This window comes from Indicator indicator, chromosome 5, assembly GCF_027791375.1.
Source record: "Indicator indicator isolate 239-I01 chromosome 5, UM_Iind_1.1, whole genome shotgun sequence".
Lineage (NCBI taxonomy): Eukaryota > Metazoa > Chordata > Aves > Piciformes > Indicatoridae > Indicator > Indicator indicator.
Genome location: NC_072014.1, coordinates 44,161,381 through 44,185,496, shown reverse-complemented (window position 1 = coordinate 44,185,496; position 24,116 = coordinate 44,161,381). Strand labels below are relative to the sequence as shown.

The 24,116-nt window shown below is 46.9% G+C and overlaps 1 pseudogene; it reads right to left on the bottom strand.

Annotated features, from left to right (window-relative positions):
• Window positions 1–2,447: 2,447 nt before the first annotated feature.
• Window positions 2,448–24,116, bottom strand: part of LOC128967230 (von Willebrand factor D and EGF domain-containing protein-like) — a 193,543-nt pseudogene continuing 171,874 nt past the window's right edge.

Below are 24,116 nucleotides of genomic sequence, written 5' to 3'. Positions count from 1 at the left end.
GGCATCTGGAAAGATGCTAACACTAATGATTAAACTCTCCAGTTACAAACTCCTCAAGCTTGGTAAGGGAAGCAGCATCTCCATCCACCAAGGGAGAGGATTTCACTTCAGGGAGACTTCTGCTATGCCTCAGCCAGTCGTGTCGATGGGCATGAGGCAAGTGAGGGGCAAAGCCTGCTGGGGAAAGTGTGATCAGGGGGAGTCCTCTCAGCAGCCCCCAGACCCTGACTTCACTACTCTCTGCTACTTTCATTAATGCCTTAGACAATGAGATGTCACTTTTCTGAACAATGTCATGCTTGGAGGCAGTGCAAGCAGGCTTAGAATTGCAAATCTTTGTGACAAATGGGTGAAGCAGCTTGAAATCCATAAGACAAAATTAAGTAAAGTCAGTGAAGAAGTTGCTTACAGAGGAAGAGTCAGCTGCACCACTGCCAAATGGGGATAAGTGATAAGGGATCAGCAGCATGGAAAGGACTGAGCAGCCTGCAGTGCTGTGGCAGAAAGCTGTAAATCTTCCTGCAAATGTATTAATGAGAGACTGGGCAGCCACACAGGGATGCCCCTGTGTTGCAGCTCAGCTTCAGCACCCCAGGAAGGGCCTGGAAGAACTGGACAGTTTGGACAGGAGGAACAGAGAACAAGGTTTGGAACTGGGCAGATCCAGCTTTGGAAAATGGGGACAAATCAGGCAGCAGAGACTCTGTCTTCAAACATGTCAATGTGGTTACTGCAAAGGCTGTGCTGACCTCTCCCTGTGCCCACCAAAGTTGCCCAGGAGGTATCAGTTGGCTTCTGCTCAGTGCTAGGAGAAACAAGGCTGTGCTCCAATGCTGCAGTTAACACTTGGACAATTGCTGAGATAAACTGTGAGATTCTCACAACTGGCAGGGTTTTGGGGGCTGATTAATGCTTGTTCTGATCATTATCTTCTACCTGATCCAGTCTGAACACTGGACTCTCGGCAGGCCTATCCCCCTAGCCTCTCTACAGTGACATGGGCACGGATGCCTGTGTTTGCAGCCTGCCATAATCCATGCTACCAAATGAGCTCTGTACTGCAATAGCTCTGGTAATTCTGATTGTTAGAGGGGCAGCTCATTTGCTTTCATCTGATATAAGCCAAGCAATTTAAACCAGACACCGTTAAATCCATCATTTTTTATTGCTAACTTTGATTCTAGCTTTGAGAGAGGCTCATGGACTGAAGGAAACCTGTTAATGCTCTTATTCAGAACATCCCCTTCTCCACATCAAAGCAATGCTTGTTGGTGTCAGTGCAGCCAGTCAGTATTTCTGCAGAATAGCCTTGAAAGTGCAGAGTGCTGTGAGCAGCCCTCAAAGCTGTGAGCTGAGCCCTTGCTGGGGGAGAGCCTTGTGCTTACCTGTGCCACTGCTGGCACCTTGGACATGCACAGCATGCAAAGTCTTTTGCTTGCTTCTTGTTCAGAGCTGATTTGCTGTGCACCAGTTTGCTCATGTGGAAAAGGAAGCCTGGCTTTGTGATTTAATGTTTTCTGATCAGGGCAACAAAGCTCTGCTTCCTTTGTGGAATGGCAGAGACCACACTGCACACTTTCACAGCTGGAGTCAAGCTCTGCAGCAGTCCTGGTTACCTCTGCCTGCTGTGGCTGAAAGGGCAACCCTTGGCCTGCCAAGAGGAGGTCTCTTGGCTGTAAACTCCTGCACAGTAAGTCTGGTTTGCTTTGGCATATTTCTGCTGCCATTTACACTCCTGTGGATTCTTTGAGAGAGTGAGCACTACGTTCTCCTAGGCTACAGCCAACCTGTTGAACAGATTTTTTTACATATAGGAAATTACAACAATTCCTCATCTTATCTACATCAGCTGAATTTCAGTATTGATGTAAGAGCTGTAATTTGTTCTGAGAATGTACTTGTTAAAAAAATCCATACAGAACTTTAACTCTGATATAAAAATCTAATGATCATTAACAGAATGGAGTGGCTCTCCAAATAGATTTTCCTGCTTCCTCTTACTGCATCGTGTAATTACAATGAAAATGTGTTGGGTTTTGCCCCTGGCCTTTCAGCACAGACACATGACAGCCCAAGCTGCCTTTTGAAGGCTGGAGACTGGGCCACTCAGGACATCTGAGTGCAACAGTGTCTGGGCTATGGGAAATGACTGGCTGGCAAATGTGGCCCTTAGCAACAGCAAGCAGGTAAAAGGCTTTGGATGTTTGTGACTCTGGAAGGGGGAAAACTCTCTGAGAAACAGGGGGGCAGGATTTGGCACAAAACAACATCCAGAACAGAGGAGAAAACTCAAGTTGGTATTTAGGATGCTTGAAAAATTTTGTCTCAGTAGTGATGTGGGGGAGAAGCTGGGCCCAAGGACAGACACTGATGTGGTGGTCAGGTGAAGCCCAGCTGATGGATGGATGTACTCCAGCCCTGCAAACCATTCTGGAGTCAGACACGGCTTACTGGGGGCACTCTGGCAGGGGGAGAGAGGATTTGCTTCTCAAATTCATGCAAAGAAAAGGTTTGTAAGGACTGGACTTCAGTTTGTTGTGGCCAGTGCCAGGAAGAAAGCAATCATTGTTTCCTCCTAAGGTAACAGCTATCACGGCAAGATACAGAGCAGGAGTGGTGCCACTGATTCTGTCTGCCAGTCACCTGGGAAGGGCACAGAATATTTAGTGCCAGCAGCTGTGCTGGAGCACAGGCAGCAGCACAGAGTTGGTGGTGGAGCAGGGAGTGTTAAGAGATGCTAGGGGAGTGCATCTTTGAAAAGAGCACCTAACAAAGTTGCTTGAAGGAGAGAAGTGGATCCCTCTCTGCCAGGAGAACTGGTTTGCTGGTTTGCTCCTTTTGGCTAAGTCTGCAGAGGTGTTTGAGGCCAAGCCCAGCAAGAGAAAGTGGGCATCAGGAACTGGACTGGAGAAGGAATGGACACAAGTCCTGCTGGCAGAGCTCCTGGGTACAAACTATGTGATTCATGTTGTGAACAAGAGGTAAAGTTAGGAAGTCAGGATGGAGAAAAGCAAGCAGGGGGATGCTTGGTGGGGAGGAGCACCTTGCCCTTACAGAAAGCTTCCAGGCGTTGGCTGGACTGCAACTAGCTGTGTGTCTGCAGGGTTTGCTGTGCAGATGATCAGTGGGTTTGGATAGAGGCACTGGGCTAGGAACCACCCTAGCTACCAGAACAGACACAGCCTTTTGGGGGTTTAGAGCTGGAGATTTAAACTGTCCCTAAGAGACACTTTTAATGAAGTTGGAGAGAGGGTTACTTGGGCAGCTTAGCAGTCATTAAACTGCCTTGAAACTGGTGTGGAATCTTAGGGACATCTTTCACAGCCTTTACAAGACCTTAATCCATTCTCCTGTTGGCTTTTCCAGTTACATTTGGTTGTTTCTGTGCCTCTCACCACAGGAATCAGTGAGTCTGGGCCTTACCTTCTTCTCACATGCTGACTCAGCATAGCCACTTCTGCAAGCACAAATGTTTGGTCCTGTACACCTGCTTCCAAAGAGGCATTTCTTCTCACACGGTGGTGCAAAGGACAGACAGGGAGCTTTAGAAACAGACCGATTCCAACTCTGGGTATTAGAAAGGGAATATCTAGATGCATCAGAAAATGCTGTGGCAAGGAACTGTGGGGCTGGAGCAGGGCCAGAGAAGGGCAGCGAAGCTGGGGAAGGGTCTGGAGAGGAGGGTTGGGGAGGAGCAGCTGAGGGACCTGGGGGTGTTTAGCCTGGAGAAGAGGAGGCTGAGGGGAGACTTCATTACTATCTACAGCTCCCTGAAAGGAGGCTGCAGTCAGGTGGGGGTTGGTCTCCTCTCACAAGTGGCCTCAAGTTGCAGCAGGGGAGGGTTAGACTGGAGATTAGGAAAAACTTCTTTGCTGCAAGAGTGATCAGGGATTGGAGCAGGCTGCCCAGGAAGGTGGGGGAATCCCCATCCCTGGAGGGATTGTAAAAATGTGTGGACAGGGTTTAGTGGGGAAGGTGGTGTTGGGTTGACAGTTGGACTCAGTGATCTTACATGCCCTTTCCAACCTTTATGATTCCATGAAAATATGATTCTGTAGTTTCATATGATAGAAAAAATATCAGGGCATTAAAGATGCTTTGCCCTGGGCTTTCTCCTACTTGTGTGTCTCTTCTGTTTATAATTTTCTGTAGTTTTTCCTGCTCTCCCCAGTGGTAGGGAAGGAGAAGCTAATGTCATCTCCTTGGCTTGGTCAGGAGTGTTTGAGTGCAGGGCCTAATTATGAAAGCCAGGATAGATTCTGGGCAGTGATGGCTGGGTCAGATTTGTGCCCAAACTGATTTTCTTTTGTTCGAATTGAAATAAAATAACATCTGTTGAAAGATTCCTTCTTGAGTGGAGATGAAAAGACACACTAAATGTGGACTCCCAGAGGTGATGCCATCACCAGAAGTTAAAGAGGGGAATGTGGGGAGCTGCACACTTTACACCTCTGGAAACTAGGGCATAAAACCTTCCAATTTCCTGGTCTCACAGAATCTATGATGAGCTGCTTATTGCAAGCAAAAAGGAATCAGAAAACCCTTTTCATCTTCTCTGGAGGAGCAGTGTACTTCCAGGGGCACAGCTGTTTGAAGATATTCTCTCAGTAAAGAATCAGTGGTCTTATGTTTTTCTAAAGAGAGAAAAAAATCTAATCAATTGAGTCTGATTTCAGCCAGTTTGTTACCCTCATGAGCAGTTTACATTGTTCTGCCACAGAGAAGAGGGAAGAGCCAGTGCCGGGACAGCAGCTCACCAGGAGCACACGTCACAGTGTTTTAATTTGGTCTCATGAGTGGAGCCTCCTGCCAGTGTCACCTGGATACTGTATCCTGGTTACAAGCACCAGGCTGAACGTCTCCAGAACTGGTCAGGGGTGCATCAAGCAGCTTCTGGCACTGGCTGTGCTGCAGAGGCAGGAGGTGCATGTCTCCTTTGCCCCAGAGCTGCATGCTCCATCAGGTTTGAAAGGGTTTAATGTATCCCGAGGAGGACTTTGGCAAAGCAAGCAGATTTCTCATCAAGCTGCTGAAGGGACAAATGATAGAAGTTCAGTCTGTTAGACTTAGGTTCTGGTTCTGACCCAGGCTTCAGTTCTTTGTGTCACAGCCTGACGTGACAGGGGCTGACCACGCTGGTGACATTCCTTTAGAAAAGAAAAAGTGAGATCCTGGGCCCAGGTGTGATTCACAGTTAGCCTCACTGATAGGCCAGCAACAAGATGTGTAACAACAGTTGGAATTTGCACCCTGGGTTTTTATTACCAGGCTGTCGTAGCAGCCAGCCCTCAGTCAGGAGGTTGAGATTTTTCCAGAGTGAAGATTATTAAACTCTGAATATGTGGCCTGAACCTCAGGCCTGAGAGCTATGGGGCAGAGGAGTGAGGAAGCAGACTGTTTGCTGCTCCACACATCCTGCAAGGAGAGGCTGCAAACAGCCTGGCAGAGAGCTACTCTTTTGAGTACAGGCAGGGAACGAGAGTTCATGCTGTGTCCCAACTGATGACCCATACCATGTCTACAACAAGGACAGGCAGAGACCTGTCAGATGCCCCTTTGTAAAAGCCAGCTGTGCCAGGTGGTTATCTGCTGCAGGGCCCCAGTGACCTGCAGCCACCAGTTTGCCTGCCTTGTGTGCCTGAGTTGGTGTCTTTGCTCTTTGGAAAGACAAAACTCTGCTTTGTTGAAATGAGGCTGTAAGCAGCAAGCTTGGTTCTGCCAGGTGTCTGCTACAAAGCACTCCCTGAGAGTAGGCTGCAAACCTCTGAATGCCTCCTTCTGAGAGGGGGAGGCCTAGGCTTGAAGCCTGAGTGTGGACGGTGCAGAGGAGGGGGGAACTGCCCCTCCAGCTAAAACAGTGGGCTCATCATCTGCCACTGCCACTTCAGCTCCTCCATCAGAAGGATTACAGCTGGAAAATCAGAGAGCTTAATTCCCTGGAACCAGGGCATTAAAGAGGGCACAGCCTGCAGCCGGGGCTCCTCGTGCCCCCCCAGCGTTGCTCCCCTGTGCGCTGAGCTCGAGGAGACAGAACTGTGGATGGTTTTGCTGCTACTCACTTGGCATGAACTTGGGCTGGGGAGCAATGGCAGCCAGTTCTACTTTCAGCTGGGGAGTGGGCAAAACAGGGAGAGTAAGGCCAAGAGGGGAGCACTCCTCCAGAGGCTCCTGTGGCAGCTGGGGGCTGGCACTGGCATGCATGGGGACAGGAGCAGGCAGTAGGTAAGGTGCCAGGCTTTTTGCTGTCTGTTTCTTTGATTCTCAGTTGATGCAAGCAAAGGAAAAAAAGAGGGAGATTTCTTCCTTTTATAATTTTTGCTACCTACCTCTGTCTTCCTCTCCACCCATTGCTCACTGCAGTAGTGCTCAGAAAAACAAAAGCCTAGTTAGGAGAAAAGTGAAGTCTGTTTTGGAAGCAAATATGAGCTAAAATCACCCAGGATAACAACAGCTGGAGTTGAGATGAATATTTCATTGATGTATTTACAAGTGGTGCTGAGCCACTAAACACTACAAATGAGAGAGGCCACGAATCCATTGTCCTGCACAGACTCAGCAAAGCCATTTAATGGCTGAGCTGGTGTTAAAATTACAGCCAATAAATGTCCATTACAGAAAGGGGCTGGAAAAGAATAGAGCCAGAACTGTCTGCATGCAAACTACATTCTGGTCGGAGATCTTCCTTTCCTCAAGGTTCACAAGAGTTATGTAGGGAAGGGAGGAGAGTCCTGTGTGAGGTGTTGTGCAAGGCAGAGAGAGAGAAGGAGGAAGAAAGCAGAGGAAATTCTAAGGCTATGAACCTGATACTTTTAACATGCAAATAAAAAGAAGATATTCTAAAGGGCAATGAGCAGCCAGCATGGGTTCGATAACATTAGAACAGAAGATAGCAGCATGAATTTTAATGATGAAGATCCTTCACAACTGTAACCTTCTTATACTTTATAATTAATTATTAGAATTATACCTTGATCCTGAATTCAGTGTCTGAAACAACAGGCTGACATCCCAGGCCAGAGGCCTCCTCACTTTGTGTTTTGGCTCTCAGACTGCACTGGCAGGGCTTCCCTGCTTTGCTCTGATGTTTCTCTTCCAGCTCAAGAAAAAGAAAGAAGTGAGTTAACTTGGCAGGAGACAGGGGGCTTTATAGCCTGGGCAGGAAATCTCTGCTGAGATGGTGGTGAGCCTGGGATAGTGTTTATGTGTTTTCAGAGAGGGAAGCTTGGGAATGTTTGTGGGAATGTCATGGAAGCTAAGCCCAGAGTCAGGCAGGATATGTTTTGCAATGCAGGGAGCCCAATCCAGAGAGCTGCTTGTTTCTGTAGGTGAGATGTGTTCCGTGTTTCAGATGACATTTGTTAACCTGCCCTCCCCTGAAGTCATTTCCCTGTTTGCAACCCCATCATCAACTTGCCCATTGCTCTCTGAAGGTCACAGTCACAGGTATTTCCAAGGATAATGTGTGTATTCCACTCCACTCCTTATTTGTGGTGACAAATGACCTCTTTTAGTGATTCTCTTTCAGAAGCTATTCTGTTCAGTTACAGATGAGTGGGGAACAAACCTGTTCTCCTGCCTGACCTCTTTATTTGCAGCCTGATAAAAGAGGACTCCTGTGTTCTAGCCACCACTGGTGTCCCCTCAAAGTCTCTGCTTTTGCTTTTGCCAAGGTCTGCAGTGCAGTGGTAGCCAGAGGCTGGTCTTGCTCTCTGAAGCATTTTCAAAATGCTTTAGGGATAGCAGTATTCTGCCTCAGACTGTGCCAGTCTTCGTTCTAGGAGGACAGAAAGCCTGCTCTAGTTCCTGCCAGTGGTGCTGTCTGCTGAAAAGCTGCAGCATTTTGGACTAACACTTGTGATAGGGATCTCTGTCCTTCACGCCTGGTGAAAGCTGGCAGGTGAATTTCAGGTATCAGTATTTGCACTTGTGAGTGTGTGAATTAATTACTGCAGAGCTCCCAGCTGGGAGTGTCATGGCTGGCTTTTCCTGGGTTTATAGAAGACTGAAAGCAGAAGATGTAGAGAAGATCTCTTTTGGTGGTAGCTCTACCTACTGCTGACTCCACAAGCAGCTTCTTGACCTGTCTGCAGAGGCTGAGGCTTTTGTGAGCCCTGATGGGGGTGGTCTGTGACTTCTGACCAAAGAGGAGTCAAGAGTAGGTGTCCAAGGTGAATTGTCAGGATTTTTCAATTGTCACTTTTGTTGGCTTACTAGCGTGCTCTGGCTAGCCCTCAGGATAGAGGACTGAAACAATTTTGTTCCTTCTGAGAGATTTCTAGAAAATGGTGGAAGTCTCTGTAAGGTCCTCTGGGTTGCTCTGCTGGGAGCGTGTTAGGAAGCTGATGAGGTAAAACTGGGTTCAGTGTGTAAATTAGACCTGGATCTCCATTTCCATCCCTGCCATTTTTCTAACGGCAGATGCAGCATTTTACAGGCTGAAAAGACTGAGGCTGAGGTTATCAAACCTCCTCCTACCCTTAGAAAAGGCCCAGAGGCACAATCCACCCTAACAGCTCCTGGATATTGGATTTGGTGCATTGAGTCCTGAGAAAAGCTATCAGCTGCTGTGTTCCTTGTCGAGTGAGATGGAATGTTTGTGTTCTGAAATGGAAACAGCTTAGATTAATGTGAGAAGGTGATAATTGATGGCTATATAAATTAATAAATGTGTACACAATGCAATAAACATTGTTTATACCATCTATAATTAACTAAATTAATACAGATTATGAACTAATATTGGAATATCCTGAATAAGCTGTTGCTGTTACTTTCTTATCTTACAGTGCCAGTGTTTTGCTCTTGGTGAGTCGTACAGCCAAAGCTGTAGGGGAAAGGGTGCAAATCAAGGCCTTGTTCAGCCTTGTTGCTGGCACTGAAGTGAGGCACAGAATTTGGGCACCCAAGCAGGAAAGGGGGTGCTGAGCACAGGGAAACATCTGGGGCTTCAATTTGGCAAAGCAGTCAGCAGCAAGAGGGCAGCAAAAAGAGGCGAGCAGAGGGTGGCTGCAGAGCTGTTTGCTGCTGCTCAGCCTGTGGTCAGTGCTGGAGCAGAGGGGGTGGGGGGCACTCAGAAGGGCTTTCACTCCTTGTCTTTAGGCAGAGAACACAGTTTTGTCATTGAGCTCTGGATCTGGCTGAGCAGACTCCCATTAAAGCACAAACCCAAGCTTGTTTTCAATGGTTACACTGCTATGCAAAGCTTTGTACCTAACATCTGTGAGGATGAAGACTTTCTTGTTCCCCTGCTTCCTCCCTGCCTGGCTGTGGATGCTCTGGAGCAACATTATAAGACCTCACCATCTGCTCTCTGACAACAGTCTTCTCTCTTTCTATCTAAAACAACAGAAAGTAAACCACTTGGTGCTTGTCTGGGTTTGCTGTGGGACCCTGGAGCTTCAGCCAGCTCTTTTTGGACAAAAGGTGATTTAATTCCCCAGCAGAGTGAAAACATTAGAGGAACTAGTGAGAGCAGAGTGATTGGCAAGTGAACAGGTTTGGAGCAAAGTTTTGAAGGAGGTGGTTAAATAGCTGCAAACCAGAAGCTGCATAGACTTGTGGCAGCCTGGAGGAGCAGAAGTTATTAATGACAGGGAGACTTGCCTGCCTTTCTCAGGAACAAGCACCATTGGTTTATTTATTTAATAAAGGGAGTCAAGGATATGTCATCAGCTAATAAATAACTTTAAACATTGCCATGTTTGAACTTGCAGACAGCTGGCACAAGGAAGCAATTACAAAGCCATTGGGACTTAACTGACAAAAGATTTCTTTAAGTAATTATGCTCTGTGAGTATGAGAGGAAGGAAAGATTGCCCTTTAAAGGGGATAATGCCTCGGTGCTCTCCCCATGCCCTTCCACTATAGAGCTACTGACAGACACGAAGTGCACTCACCCTGGATGGAACAGGCAGTCATGAGCCCTTCTGTGATGGTTTGAAATTGTCTTTTTAATTTTTCCTTGCAAAATTCAGAACAGAGAAAGTGAAAGAATGTAAATAAGTCACTATTGGGTGTAAGAAAGCAAAATAACGATTGTTCTAAACACTTCCATTGGATAGATAGAAATGTTTAAGAACTATTACCCAAAACAAAGTAGGCACTCTGCACATTCTGCGTTCGGCAGTGGGGGCAGTTGCTGGGCTGTCTGGTTGCTGTTTCTTCTTCTCTTCTGGCTGAAGATAACACACTGACCTTGGCAGCTAAGTTAACAACTTTCTGCTCTAACTAAACTCTGCTTCTCTGTCCAGGGGGGTCTGGGGGGGAAGCTCCTGGGAGAGAGAGGCCCCTTTGGGAGGGTCCCCTTGGGGGGAAGCAAAGGGAGTTCGGTTGTGCTTTTCTATTGATTGTATATATTTGTGAATGTTGTGAATTTTGTATATTTGTACATATTCATTGCATTTCATTGTAGATTTTAGACTCTGCTTGTAAATACAGCTTTTCATTTGCTTCCAGACTGAGCTAGCCTGGTTATTGTCGGTGGGGGGGGGAATTTCAGCTCACACCGACACACTTTTTATTTTTGGCGCTCCAACTCGGGGCTCGATTGCTTGTTTGATTTATTTCTGCTCAGATTAGGAAGCAAAATGAAGCTGTTTTGGATTTTGAGTAATTTTATTTCATCTATTATCGGTGCAATTGTCTACAGATGGGCTGTTACCTGCATGATAGACAAGATTGTGAGATATGTGGCATATAAGTCGTTTCTTTGGGTTAAGAATAAGCTACTGAATGTTGGTGAATTCTGTTGTGGTCTTATTGGGCTAAGAAGCTATGGTAACTCAACTATGGATGTGCTAGCAGACACATATGAGTTTGTTACTCCTCTTACAACTACAGAGGGTCTTTGGAACCAGTGGTACCCTAGATATCTTGTGCTTGCCTTAATTTTGTTGCTTCTTGGAATAATCATATGGCTACTGATAGCACTGTGTCAAGAAAGACATAAGGCTACTTGCTCTTCCAACTCTGCTGTGAATGTGAAAACCAAGCCAGTAAATTTGGTTGGCCACTATCACCAGAAAGCGCAAAGGAGCTGCAGGAGGAGATGCAGATGCTGCAGGAGATGGTGCAGATGGAGATGAGGGTCCTTCTACTCAGGGTCCCTCTGTTAAGAAAGATCCTTCTGATGAGGAAGAGAGGGTTAGCCTTAAAACTCTGGTAGACCTCTTGAGACCCCACATGGATGATGGAGATGTAGGTCAGGATGTAGACCCTGGTAGATTAGCAACTGCTGGCAGTGCCTCTGAACTCAAGGAATTCAGCGGAGGATTACAACAGGATTATGGGGACAGCAACCTCAGGATGATGATGATGATGATGATGATGAGGATGACATACAGTCAGCTAATGCACCCAGACAGGAAATTAGACATGTGAGGAAGGATTACATCAGAGGAGATAATGAGCCAGTCCTGTCTTGGCTAGCCAGGTGTTTTGATATGGGAGCCCCAGCATTGGTGGTAGGTGACAAGTCGGCCTCTCAGTTGGGGATGCTCTCAAAGGATACAGGCATAGACAGGCATCTAGGCAAGTGCATTGGTAAAGTTTCTCTGTGGGCACGCCTCCTGCTGGCAGCCTCGCTGAGGTACCCCAGCAGAGATGATTTACCATGGAACCCTAAGCCTTGGACCACAATAGCTGAGGGAATCAAGCGTCTGAGAGAGTTTGCTGTGAGAGAAATAATGTATGGAGATCATAAGACTCTGAATCCTGATGAAATTCCTGTTGGAACAGGCCTTGCCAAAAAGCTCATTAAGCTTGCTCCTCCTAATTATGCCACTATTCTGGCAAGCAGGATTGTGGCAAGAAATTATGGTGGAGTGCCTCCTACTGTTGGCCATTTCACTGACCAAATGAGGCAGTTGGAGGATAGTCTCGCACGTACTTCTTTGGTTTCAGCCATTGAAACTTTGTCTGGAGAAATAAAGAATTGCATGAAAGAGCTGAAGGAGGAACTTAAAACCTCCATATCCAACTTGATGAAGGGGGATGATTCTGATTCCTCTTCCTCCAGATGGATACAAGTTTCAGCTGTTAGGAACAGACGTGCTCCAAGAAGGCCATTCCAGAATAGGTCAAACCAAAACAGACAGCAGAGGCAATCACGTGGCAGTATCTGGATAACTCTGCGTGATCAGTTTGGTGAGAACATGAACAGATAGGATGGTCAACCAACTTCTGATCTTTTCAAGAGGTTACGGGAGCTGCAGAGGGGCAGATCCCGAGGTAGCAATACCAGGAGGGTAGCTGTCGCTTCCTCAGTTTCCCAGAACAACTCTGATAGCTCCAACAGTGATCCTAATTCTGGTGCTGGACGTTGTGCCAGCTGTACATGTGGAGGTAATCCCCACCATTAGGGGTGCCCTGCCTTCCGCCAGGGGGAGGTAAGGGATAATGGAGATAACAGAATCTATTGGGATGTGTACATCCAGTGGCCTGGCACTTCAAAATTTCAGAAGTACAGGGCCTTGGTTGACACAGGAGCTCAGTGCACCATAATACCATCAAATTATCAAGGGGGAGAATCTATAACTATTCAGGGAGTCACTGGTGGATCTCAAGAGTTGTTTAAGATAGAGGTTGATATAAGTTTAACTGGGAAGCAGTGGAAGAAACATACTATTGTAACAGGTCCTAATGCATCTTGTATTTTGGGAATTGACTTTCTGAGAGAAGGGCGTTTTAAAGACCCTAAGGGTTACAAATGGGCTTTTGGAATAGCAACTGTAGAAATTGATGGAGGAAAATTGAAGTTGTCTATCAGACCTGAGCTTTCAGATGAATCTGCAGTTGTGGGACAACATGAGATAGAGGATGTAAAGCTGCCGGTTGCTTCTCAAACTGTGCATCACAGACAATACAGAACCAACCGTGACTCTTTGGTGCCCATTCAAAACTTGATTCGTCAGTTGGAGAGTCAGAAGGTCATCAGCAAAACTCATTCACCTTTCAACAGTCCAATCTGGCCTGTGAGAAAGCAGAATGGAGAGTGGCGTCTGACAGTTGATTTCCGTGCCTTGAATGAAGTAACTCCACCCATGAGTGCAGCTGTGCCAGACATGATGGAACTCCAATATGAGCTGGAATCCAAGCAGGCCAAATGGTATGCTACCATAGACATTGCTAATGCTTTCTTCTCTATTCCCATAGCAGAGGAATGCAGGCCTCAGTTTGCTTTCACCTGGAGAGGCATTCAGTACACATTCAATCGTTTGTCCCAGGGGTGGATTCACAGTTCAACCATCTGCCATGCAGTGATCCATGATGCTTTGGAGAAAGGTGGAGCTCCAGAACACATTCAGTTCATCGATGACATAATCGTCTGGGGTGAGACTGCTGAAGAAGTCTTTGAGAAAGGTAACAAAATCATTGACATTCTCTTGCAAGCTGGTTTCGCTATCAAGCGAGACAAGGTGAAAGGACCTGCCAGAGAAATCCAGTTTCTGGGAGTGCGGTGGCAAGATGGTCGCCGTCATATCCCAATGGACGTGATAAACGAGTCTCCACCATGGCAAATCCCATCAACAAGAAAGAAACTCTGCGTTTCTTAGGCATAGTGGGATTTTGGAGACTGCACATTCCTGGATACAGTCAGATTGTGAAACCTCTATATGATGAGACTCGAAAGAGAAACAGTTTCCAATGGGGTCCTGAGCAACAAGCAGCCTTTGACCAGATCAAGCGAGAGGTAGTCCAAGCGATGGGTCTGGGACCTGTCCGAACTGGTCCAGACATTAAGAACATTCTGTACACAGCCACCAGTGACAATGGTCCAACCTGGTGCTTATGGCAAAGAGCTCCAGGGGAGACACGAGGACGTCCTCTTGGTTTCTGGGGTCGTGGCTACAGAGGCTCAGAGGCAAACTACACTCCAACAGAGAAAGAGATTTTAGCTGCTTATGAAGGAGTGAAAGCTGCTTCTGAAGTGATCGGAACTGAGTCACAACTTCTTCTAGCTCCTAGATTGCCAGTTCTGAATTGGATGTTCAAAGGCAAAGGTTCTTCACCACATCATGCAACAGATGCTACCTGGTCTAAGTGGATGGCTCTGATAACACAGCGAGCTCGAATGGGTGTGATGGTTTGAAACTGTCTTTTTAATTTTTCCTTGCAAAGTTCAGAACAGAGAAAGTGAAAGAATGTAAATAAGTCACTATTGGGTGTAAGAAAGCAAAATAACGATTGTTCTAAACACTTCCATTGGATAGATAGAAATGTTTAAGAACTATTACCCAAAACAAAGTAGGCATTCTGCACATTCTGCGTTCGGCAGTGGGGGCAGTTGCTGGGCTGTCTGGTTGCTGTTTCTTCTTCTCTTCTGGCTGAAGATAACACACTGACCTTGGCAGCTAAGTTAACAACTTTCTGCTCTAACTAAACTCTGCTTCTCTGTCCAGGGGGGTCTGGGGGGGAAGCTCCTGGGAGAGAGAGGCCCCCTTTGGGAGGGTCCCCTTGGGGGGAAGCAAAGGGAGATCGATTGTGCTTTTTCTGTTGATTGTGTATATTTGTGAATGTTGTGAATTTTTGTATATTTGTACATATTCATTGCATTTCATTGTAGATTTTAGACTCTGCTTGTAAATACAGCTTTTCATTTGCTTCCAGACTGGGCTAGCCTGGTTATTGTTGGTGGGGGGGGAATTTCAGCTCACACCGACACACTTTTTATTTTTGGCGCCCAACGTGGGGCTCGATTGCTTGTATGATTTATTCCTGCTCAGATTAGGAAGCAAAATGAAGCTGTTTTGGGTTCTGAGTCATTCTATTTTATCTATTATCAGTGTGATTGTCTACAGATGGGCCATTTCTTGCATGATAGACAAGATTGTGAGATATGTGGCATATAAGTCGTTTCTTTGGGTTAAGAACAAGTTACTGAATGCTGTTGAATTCTGTTGTGGTCTTATTGGGCTTAGAAGATATGGTAACTCAACTATGAATCTGCTAGCAGACACATTTGAGTTTGTTACTCCTCTTACAACTACAGAGGGTCTTTGGAACCAGTGGTACCCTAGATATCTTGTGCTAGCCTTAATTTTGTTGTTTCTTGGAATAATCATATGGCTGCTGATAGCACTGTGTCAAGAAAGACGTAAGGCTACTCACTCTTCCGACCTGCGTAGATGTAAGAGGAAACATAGAAAAGCTCAGAGAGGTTCAGAATTGGTTTCTGATTCTGATTACGGTGACCAGGAAATCACAGTTCAGGTTTGTGAGAAAGCTGCCGATAGTTTTGACTCAGAGCCAGCAGCAGTAGCTGCGGGACGTTTGCCAGAAAGAGATAACAGACTCGGGTACACAGGCAGACATAGTTACACAGACAGACTCGGCGACACAGACAGACTCGATTACACAGGCAGAGAGGGGTGCATGGGCAGACAGGGGTACACAAACAGACACAGCTGCACAGAGAGAAATGGGTGTGCAGACAGACATGGTTACACAGAGAGAAATGGTTGTGCAGACAGACATAGTTACACAGAGAGAAATGGTTGTGCAGGCAGACATAGTTACACAGAGAGAAATGGTTGTGCAGGCAGACATAGTTACACAGAGAGAAATGGTTGTGCAGACAGACATGGTTACACAGAGAGAAATGGTTGTCCAGGCAGACATAGTTACACAGAGAGAAATGGCTGCGCAGACAGACATAGCTGTGCAGGCAGACGCCATTAACGAGGCACAGTCTCCTCCTCCTCCCTCTGCTGCCCAGACGGACGCAGCAGTGTCTGCAGGATCTCAAAGCACACCTCCTGCCAACCCTGCACAGACTCCCTCTGCTCCTGCTAACCCTGCACAAAATTCCTCTACTCCTTCCAACTCTCCTGTGAATGTGAAAGCCAATCCAGTAAATTTGGTGGCCACTGTAAGCAGAAAGCGCAAAGGAGCTGCAGGAGGAGATGCAGATGCTGCAGGAGATGGTGCAGATGGAGATGAGGGTCCTTCTACTCAGGGTCCCTCTGTTAAGAAATATCCTTCTGGTGAGGAAGAGAAGGTTAGCCTTAAAACTCTGGCAGACCTCTTGAGACCCCACATGGATGATGGAGATGCAGACCCTGCTGAATTAGCAACTGCAGGCAGTGCCTCTGAACTCAAGGAAATTCAACGGAGGATTAAAATAGGATTATGGGGACAGCGACCTCAGGATGATGATGATGATGATGATGATGATGATGAGGATGACATACAGTCAGCTAATACACCCAGACAGGAAATTAGACATGTGAGGAAGGATTACATCAGAGGAGATAATGAGCCAGTCCTGTCTTGGCTAGCCAGGTGTTTTCATATGGGAGCCCCAGCATTGGTGGTAGGTGACAAGTCGGCCTCTCAGTTGGGGATGCTCTCAAAGGATACAGGCATAGACAGGCATCTAGGCAAGTGCATTGGTAAAGTTTCTCTGTGGGCACGCCTCCTGCTGGCAGCCTCGCTGAGGTACCCCAGCAGAGATGATTTACCATGGAACCCTAAGCCTTGGACCACAATAGCTGAGGGAATCAAGCGTCTGAGAGAATTTGCTGTGAGAGAAATAATATACGGAGATCATAAGACTCTGAATCCTGATAAAATTCCTGTTGGAACAGGCCTTGCCAAAAAGCTCATTAAGCTTGCTTCTCCTAATTATGCCACTATTCTGGCAAGCAGGATTGTGGCAAGAAATTATGGTGGAGTGCCTCCCACTGTTGGCTATTTCACTGACCAAATGAGGCAATTGGAGGATAGTCTTGCACGTACTTCTTTGGTTTCAGCCATTGAAACTTTGTCTGGAGAAATAAAGAATTGCATGAAAGAGCTGAAGGAGGAATTTAAAACCTCCATATCCAACTTGATGAAGGGGGATGATTCTGATTCCTCTTCCTCCAGATGGATACAAGTTTCAGCTGTTAGGAACAGACATGCTCCAAGGAGGCCATTCCAGAATAGGTCAAACCAAAACAGACAGCAGAGGCAATCACGTGGCAGTATCTGGATAACTCTGCGTGATCAGTTTGGTGAGAACATGAACAGATGGGATGGTCAACCAACTTCTGATCTTTTCAAGAGGTTACGGGAGCTGCAGAGGGGCAGATCCCGAGGTAGCAATACCAGGAGGGTAGCTGTCGCTTCCTCAGTTTCCCAGAACAACTCTGATAGCTCCAACAGTGATCCTAATTCTGGTGCTGGACGTTGTGCCAGCTGTACATGTGGAGGTAATCCCCACCATTAGGGGTGCCCTGCCTTCCGCCAGGGGGAGGTAAGGGATAATGGAGATAACAGAATCTATTGGGATGTGTACATCCAGTGGCCTGGCACTTCAAAATTTCAGAAGTACAGGGCCTTGGTTGACACAGGAGCTCAGTGCACCATAATACCATCAAATTATCAAGGGGGAGAATCTATAACTATTCAGGGAGTCACTGGTGGATCTCAAGAGTTGTTTAAGATAGAGGTTGATATAAGTTTAACTGGGAAGCAGTGGAAGAAACATACTATTGTAACAGGTCCTAATGCATCTTGTATTTTGGGAATTGACTTTCTGAGAGAAGGGCGTTTTAAAGACCCTAAGGGTTACAAATGGGCTTTTGGAATAGCAACTGTAGAAATTGATGGAGGAAAATTGAAGTTGTCTATCAGACCTGAGCTTTCAGATGAATCTGCAGTTGTGGGACAACATGAGATAGAGGATGTAAAGCTGCCGGTTGCTTCTCAAACTGTGCATCACAGACAATACAGAACCAACCGTGACTCTTTGGTACCCATTCAAAACTTGATTCGTCAGTTGGAGAGTCAGAAGGTCATCAGCAAAACTCATTCACCTTTCAACAGTCCAATCTGGCCTGTGCGAAAGCAGAATGGAGAGTGGCGTCTGACAGTTGATTTCCGTGCCTTGAATGAAGTAACTCCACCCATGAGTGCAGCTGTACCAGACATGATGGAACTCCAATATGAGCTGGAATCCAAGCAGGCCAAATGGTATGCTACCATAGACATTGCTAATGCTTTCTTCTCTATTCCCATAGCAGAGGAATGCAGGCCTCAGTTTGCTTTCACCTGGAGAGGCATTCAATACACATTCAATCGTTTGCCCCAGGGGTGGATTCACAGTTCAACCATCTGCCATGCAGTGATCCATGATGCTTTGGAGAAAGGTGGAGCTCCAGAACACATTCAGTTCATCGATGACATAATCGTCTGGGGTGAGACTGCTGAAGAAGTCTTTGAGAAAGGTAACAAAATCATTGACATTCTCTTGCAAGCTGGTTTCGCTATCAAGCGAGACAAGGTGAAAGGACCTGCCAGAGAAATCCAGTTTCTGGGAGTGCGGTGGCAAGATGGTTGCCGTCACATCCCAATGGATGTGATAAACAGAGTCTCCACCATGGCAAATCCCACCAACAAGAAAGAAACCCTGCGCTTCCTAGGCATAGTGGGATTTTGGAGACTGCACATTCCTGGATACAGTCAGATTGTGAAACCTCTATATGATGTGACTTGAAAGAGAAACAGTTTCCAATGGGGTCCTGAGCAACAAGCAGCCTTTGACCAGATCAAGCGAGAGGTAGTCCAAGCGATGGGTCTGGGCCCTGTCCGAACTGGTCCAGACATTAAGAATATTCTGTACACGGCCGCGAGTGACAATGGCCCAACCTGGTGCTTATGGCAAAGAGCTCCAGGTGAGACACGAGGACGTCCTCTTGGTTTCTGGGGTCGTGGCTACAGAGGCTCAGAGGCAAACTACACTCCAACAGAGAAAGAGATTTTAGCTGCTTATGAAGGAGTGAAAGCTGCTTCTGAAGTGATCGGAACTGAGTCACAACTTCTTCTAGCTCCTAGATTGCCAGTTCTGAATTGGATGTTCAAAGGCAAAGGTTCTTCACCACATCATGCAACAGATGCTACCTGGTCTAAGTGGATGGCTCTGATAACACAGAGAGCTCGAATGGGAAATCTCGAAAGGCCTGGTTTGGTGGAGGTGATCACAAACTGGCCAGAAGGCACAAGCTGTGCAAAACCTCCAGAGGAGAGAGTAACTCGTGCTGAGGAAGCTCCTCCTTACAGTGATCTGTCTGATGATGAAAAGAGATATGCTTTGTTCACAGACGGTTCCTGTCGTCTTGTTGGGAACAAGCGGAGATGGAAATCTGCAGTGTGGAGCCCAACGCACAGAGTTGCAGAAGCGAGAGATGGAGAAGGAGAATCCAGTCAATTTGCAGAGGTAAAAGCTGTCCAGCTAGCTCTTAACATAGCTGAACATGAGAGATGGCCAAAGCTTTATCTCTACACCGACTCGTGGATGGTAGCCAATGCCTTGTGGGGTTGGCTGAAAGACTGGAAGAAGAATGGCTGGCAGAGGAAAGGAAAGCCAATCTGGGCTGCAGATCTGTGGCAAGACATTGCTGCTCGTATTGAGAGAATCCCAGTGAAAGTGAGACACATCGATGCTCACATTCCTAAGAGCAAAGCTACTGAGGAACACCACCACAACCATCAGGCAGATCTAGCTGCAAGAGTTTCCCAAGTGGACACAAACTCTGATCCTGATCCTGATCTTGACTGGAAACACCGAGGTGAGCTGTTCTTAGCTCGGTGGGCCCATGACTCGTCAGGACATCAAGGCAGAGATGCAACCTACCGATGGGCTCGTGACAGATCCATTGACATTTCCATGGATGCTATCACACAAGTCATCCATGACTGTGACATTTGTGCTGCTATTAAGCAGGCAAAGCGGATCAAGCCCTTGTGGTACGGTGACCGATGGTCCAAGTACAAGTATGGTGAAGCCTGGCAGATTGACTACATCACTCTACCTCGTTCTCCATCTGGGAAGCAGTATGTGCTGACTATGGTAGAGGCAAGCACTGGATGGCTGGAAACTTATCCAGTTCCTCATGCAACTGCACGTAACACCATTCTTGGCCTGGAGAGACAAATCCTGTGGAGACACGGAACTCCAGAGAGGACTGAGTCAGACAACGGAACTCATTTCAAGAACAATCTTGTAAAAAACTGGGCCAAAGAGCACGGCATCGAGTGGATATTCCACATTCCCTACAATGCACCAGCTGCTGGGAAGATCGAATGCTACAATGGTTTGCTGAAAACCACTCTCAAAGCCATGGGGGGTGGATCTTTGAAGAACTGGGAGAAACATTTAGCACAAGCAACCTGGTTGGTGAATAGTAGAGGTTCAGTGAATCGAGCTGGACCTGCCCAATCAGATTTCTTGCGAAAGGAGGAAGGTGATAGAGTTCCTGTTATCAGAGAAAAGAATCTGTTAGGCAAAACTGGTTGGGTATTTTCTCCTTCAGGAGAGGCCAAACCTGTCCGAGGGGTGGTTTCTGCTGAAGGTCCTGGTCACACCTATTGGGTGATGCAAGAAAATGGTGAAATTCAGTGTATTCCACAAAGAAATCTAACTTTGGCTGAGAGAGGTTAAATTCAGAGTGTTGCGCAGACACAGCCTCGCGCCCAAGAGGAGAGTTCATGAGATCTACAGTGCACGAACCCTGAGAGCCCTGAGTCACCTGAGAGTCCCTGTTCCTTTCTTCGCTCCATCTGCGAGGAAACAAACTGTTAGCTGTTTTTCCTGTGATTTGACTCTTTTGAATCATCTACATCTGAGATAGCCGGAATGGACTATGGTCTTTATTCACCTAGTGTTGTAGATATTATTTTAGATTAGATAAATGATAGTAGCAGCCAATGGAATTGTTTAGAAGGGGTGGACTGTGATGGTTTGAAACTGTCTTTTTAATTTTTCCTTGCAAAGTTCAGAAAAGAGAAAGTGAAAGAATGTAAATAAGTCACTATTGGGTGTAAGAAAGCAAAATAACGATTGTTCTAAACACTTCCATTGGATAGATAGAAATGTTTAAGAACTATTACCCAAAACAAATTAGGCATTCTGCACATTCTGCGTTCGGCAGTGGGGGCAGTTGCTGGGCTGTCTGGCTGCTGTTTCTTCTTCTCTTCTGGCTGAAGATAACACGTACTGACCTTGGCAGCTAAGTTAACAACTTTCTACTCTAACTAAACTCTGCTTCTCTGTCCAGGGGGGTCTGGGGGGGAAGCTCCTGGGAGAGAGAGGCCCCTTTGGGAGGGTCCCCTTGGGGGGAAGCAAAGGGAGATCGATTGTGCTTTTTCTGTTGATTGTATATATTTGTGAATGTTGTGAATTTTGTATATTTGTACGTATTCATTGCATTTCATTATAGATTTTAGACTCTGCTTGTAAATACAGCTTTTCATTTGCTTCCAGACTGAGCTAGCCTGGTTATTGTTGGTGGGGGGGAATTTCAGCTCACACCGACACACCTTCCTATCCCAGCTCTTAAGTCCCTGCACTCGCAAACACTTCCAGCTGCCTCTGGGCAGCCTGCAGGTGCAGCATGGACAGGACAAGGCTCACAGGTCAGCACATACAGGGACCTGAGGACACAGAATGGGCTACTGCTTTTCCTTTGGGCCCTGGCCCCTCTTTTCTTACCTCAAATGTCCAATTGTTTAATTTAAAGACTACTAATTTTATCTGACAGGGCAGGCTCAGCATGCACGTGGGTAAAACCTGTTTCAGGTCTGTTTCAGGTGCTGATGTTGAGTCTACACAGGTCTTTGAAGGTAATGATTTTACTGGCAGCAGAAGGAATTTCTGACTAACCAGAGGCAGAATCTAGGTGCTGGCCATGCTGTGTGGCTGTGCTGAGGCTGACTTGCACGTGACAGAACCACAGAATCACAGAGAAGTGTTGGCAAAGGCCCTGAGGGTGATCCAGTCCCTGTATGAGCTAGGGCCATGCACACAGGGTAGGAGGTGCCCTGTGTGTGGGTCAGACAGGCTAAGGCCATGCACACAGAGCAGGAGGTGCCCTGTGTGTGGGTCAGACAGGCTAAGGCCATGCACACAGGGTAGGAGGTGCCCTGTGTGTGGATCAGACAGACCTGTGGCTGCACCCACAGTAACCAGAGCAGCACTTACAGGTCTGGCAGTGCATCCCAGCCCAGCCTCCATGGCACTCTCACAGGCCGGCACCTGTGCATTCCCCACTGTGCAGGCAGCTCTGCAGGCAGACAGCTGGGCAGAGGGACAGGAGACAGGTCAGAAAGTGCCCTGGATGTGTCTGGGTGGCCAGGAGCTGTGTGGCAGTCCCTGCCAGGCCTGGCTGCACAGAGCTCTCTGCAGAGCCGGGAGGGCTCTGTTCTGCAGTCGGTTGCCCGGACTCTGGGGTGTGCAGCACAAGGCTCCTGTCTTTGGTGGCTGCCCTCTGGCAGCTGTGCTGGCTCTGACGCTTGCCTCACCATGCTCTCCACATGCCACATGGCTATGTGCTGTGTTTTGTGTCCCATCTAACACACAGATGGGTCCTCATAGTGGGCCTGATCCCTAGTGCAGTGGGTGGCTGTGCTGGGACATGTCTGGGGGACACAGGCTTCCTGCAGGATTTCTGAATACATTATTGATATTGTAATTCCCAAACACTGCTTCTGAAATTACATTTACTGTCACAACCCAGAGGGCAAAGAGCCAGTATTTTAATCTGGTTTACATACAGTCTGCCATCCTGATTATAAATCTATTCAGTTTATCTGTCAGCTTCATGATAATGTGGAGCCACGTAGGGAAAAATGTTCCTGGGAAATGTTGTAGGGCGAGGGGCTGTTTTTAGTTGCGTTTTTATGTAACTGTAGTCAGATCTGCTGGAGTTTCAGAGCAAGAGCACATCATTCTCCAAGTTATGCACCAAGATGTGGCTGGTGACCTTGGGAGTCTATCAGTTTGGGAGGCTTTATAGCAGGCTTTAAACAGTTGTGTATTTTGAAATAGGTGGCATTCCTCTGTAAAATATAACAAAATCTGTGAAGCTGTTAGAACATAAAACCAATGCTTCAAATTTAATGCTCCAAAGATGGATTTCTGTAATAAGATGTAGAACAGACAGCTGTCTGAAGCAGAACCAGGGCTCCCCTGCACAGCATTTTTCCTTTGCAAGCATCAAATGTTTATAGCATTTTGTACTACCTGTCCTTAAACCAGGCTCTCTGCAACTTGCTGAGGCAGCAGGGCTGGTCCTACCCACTCCATTGTTTTCACTGTCAAGCACAGGTTAGAGCTGCTGCTGGCTGGCCTGAGCAGCAGCAGTCAGGCTGCTGGACAGAGGAGCTGCTCAGGGTGCTGGCAGTGCCTCCCCCCAGCCGGCTGGGCAGTTGCAGATGCTGGGGCACACACATCTCCCTCTGTGCATGCACCTGGGCTCACAGACACCTGCACAGACCAAGGAAGAACAAGGTGGGAAGGAACACTGTGTGCAGAAGGTTCAGCCGCTTGGAATTAAAGAAAAATAACTTGGGTTTGGGAATCTGAAGCACAGAGTCCTGATAGCTCCCACAAATCCCAACATTTGGTTCTAGATTTCAACTGACCTTATGCTTTGTGATATTCATGGACCATAGTGTCCCATTGCTGACCTGCTGTCCAAAAACCACTTGAAAGTCATAGAATCATAGAATGCATTGGTTTGGAAGGGATATCTAGAGCTCATCTTGTCCTAACACCCTGCAGTAAGCAGGGACATCTTCAACTGAATCAGGTTGCTCAGAGCCCCATCAAGCCTGACCTTGAATGTCTGCATAACAGGGCCTCCACCATCTGCCTGGGCAACAGATTTGATTTTGAGATCATATGAAACTTGGGCAGTGTCTTCCAAATAACCTTTAAAAATGAAGTCAGAAGAACAGAAGTCAGGAAACTAGAAGCACAGCAGCACTATTTCAGATGGACATTTCTCCATTATTATTTGTTTCCCCTGCCATTCTCTGTGTGTTTGTAACCTCCTACCAGCAGTTGCAGTGTGAGATGCTCCTGGCTGCTTTGTTCTGGCAGCAGACTTTTTAACAGTTCAGAACAACAGAGCCTTCCTTCAGTTACAGGCACTCAAACCACTACCGTTAACTTTTAGAGGAACTGAATTTTTTCCAGCTCAATTTGCACTGTAATTCAACAGAACTTTAAGGAACAGGTGAGATCCTGCTTGGCTTAGGTAAAATTTTTCAGTTCAGGTTGACTTTCTTTGTTCAGCTGCCTCAGAAGTGAGGAAGTGACTCTGAGAACACGGCATAGACATCCTGCACATTGG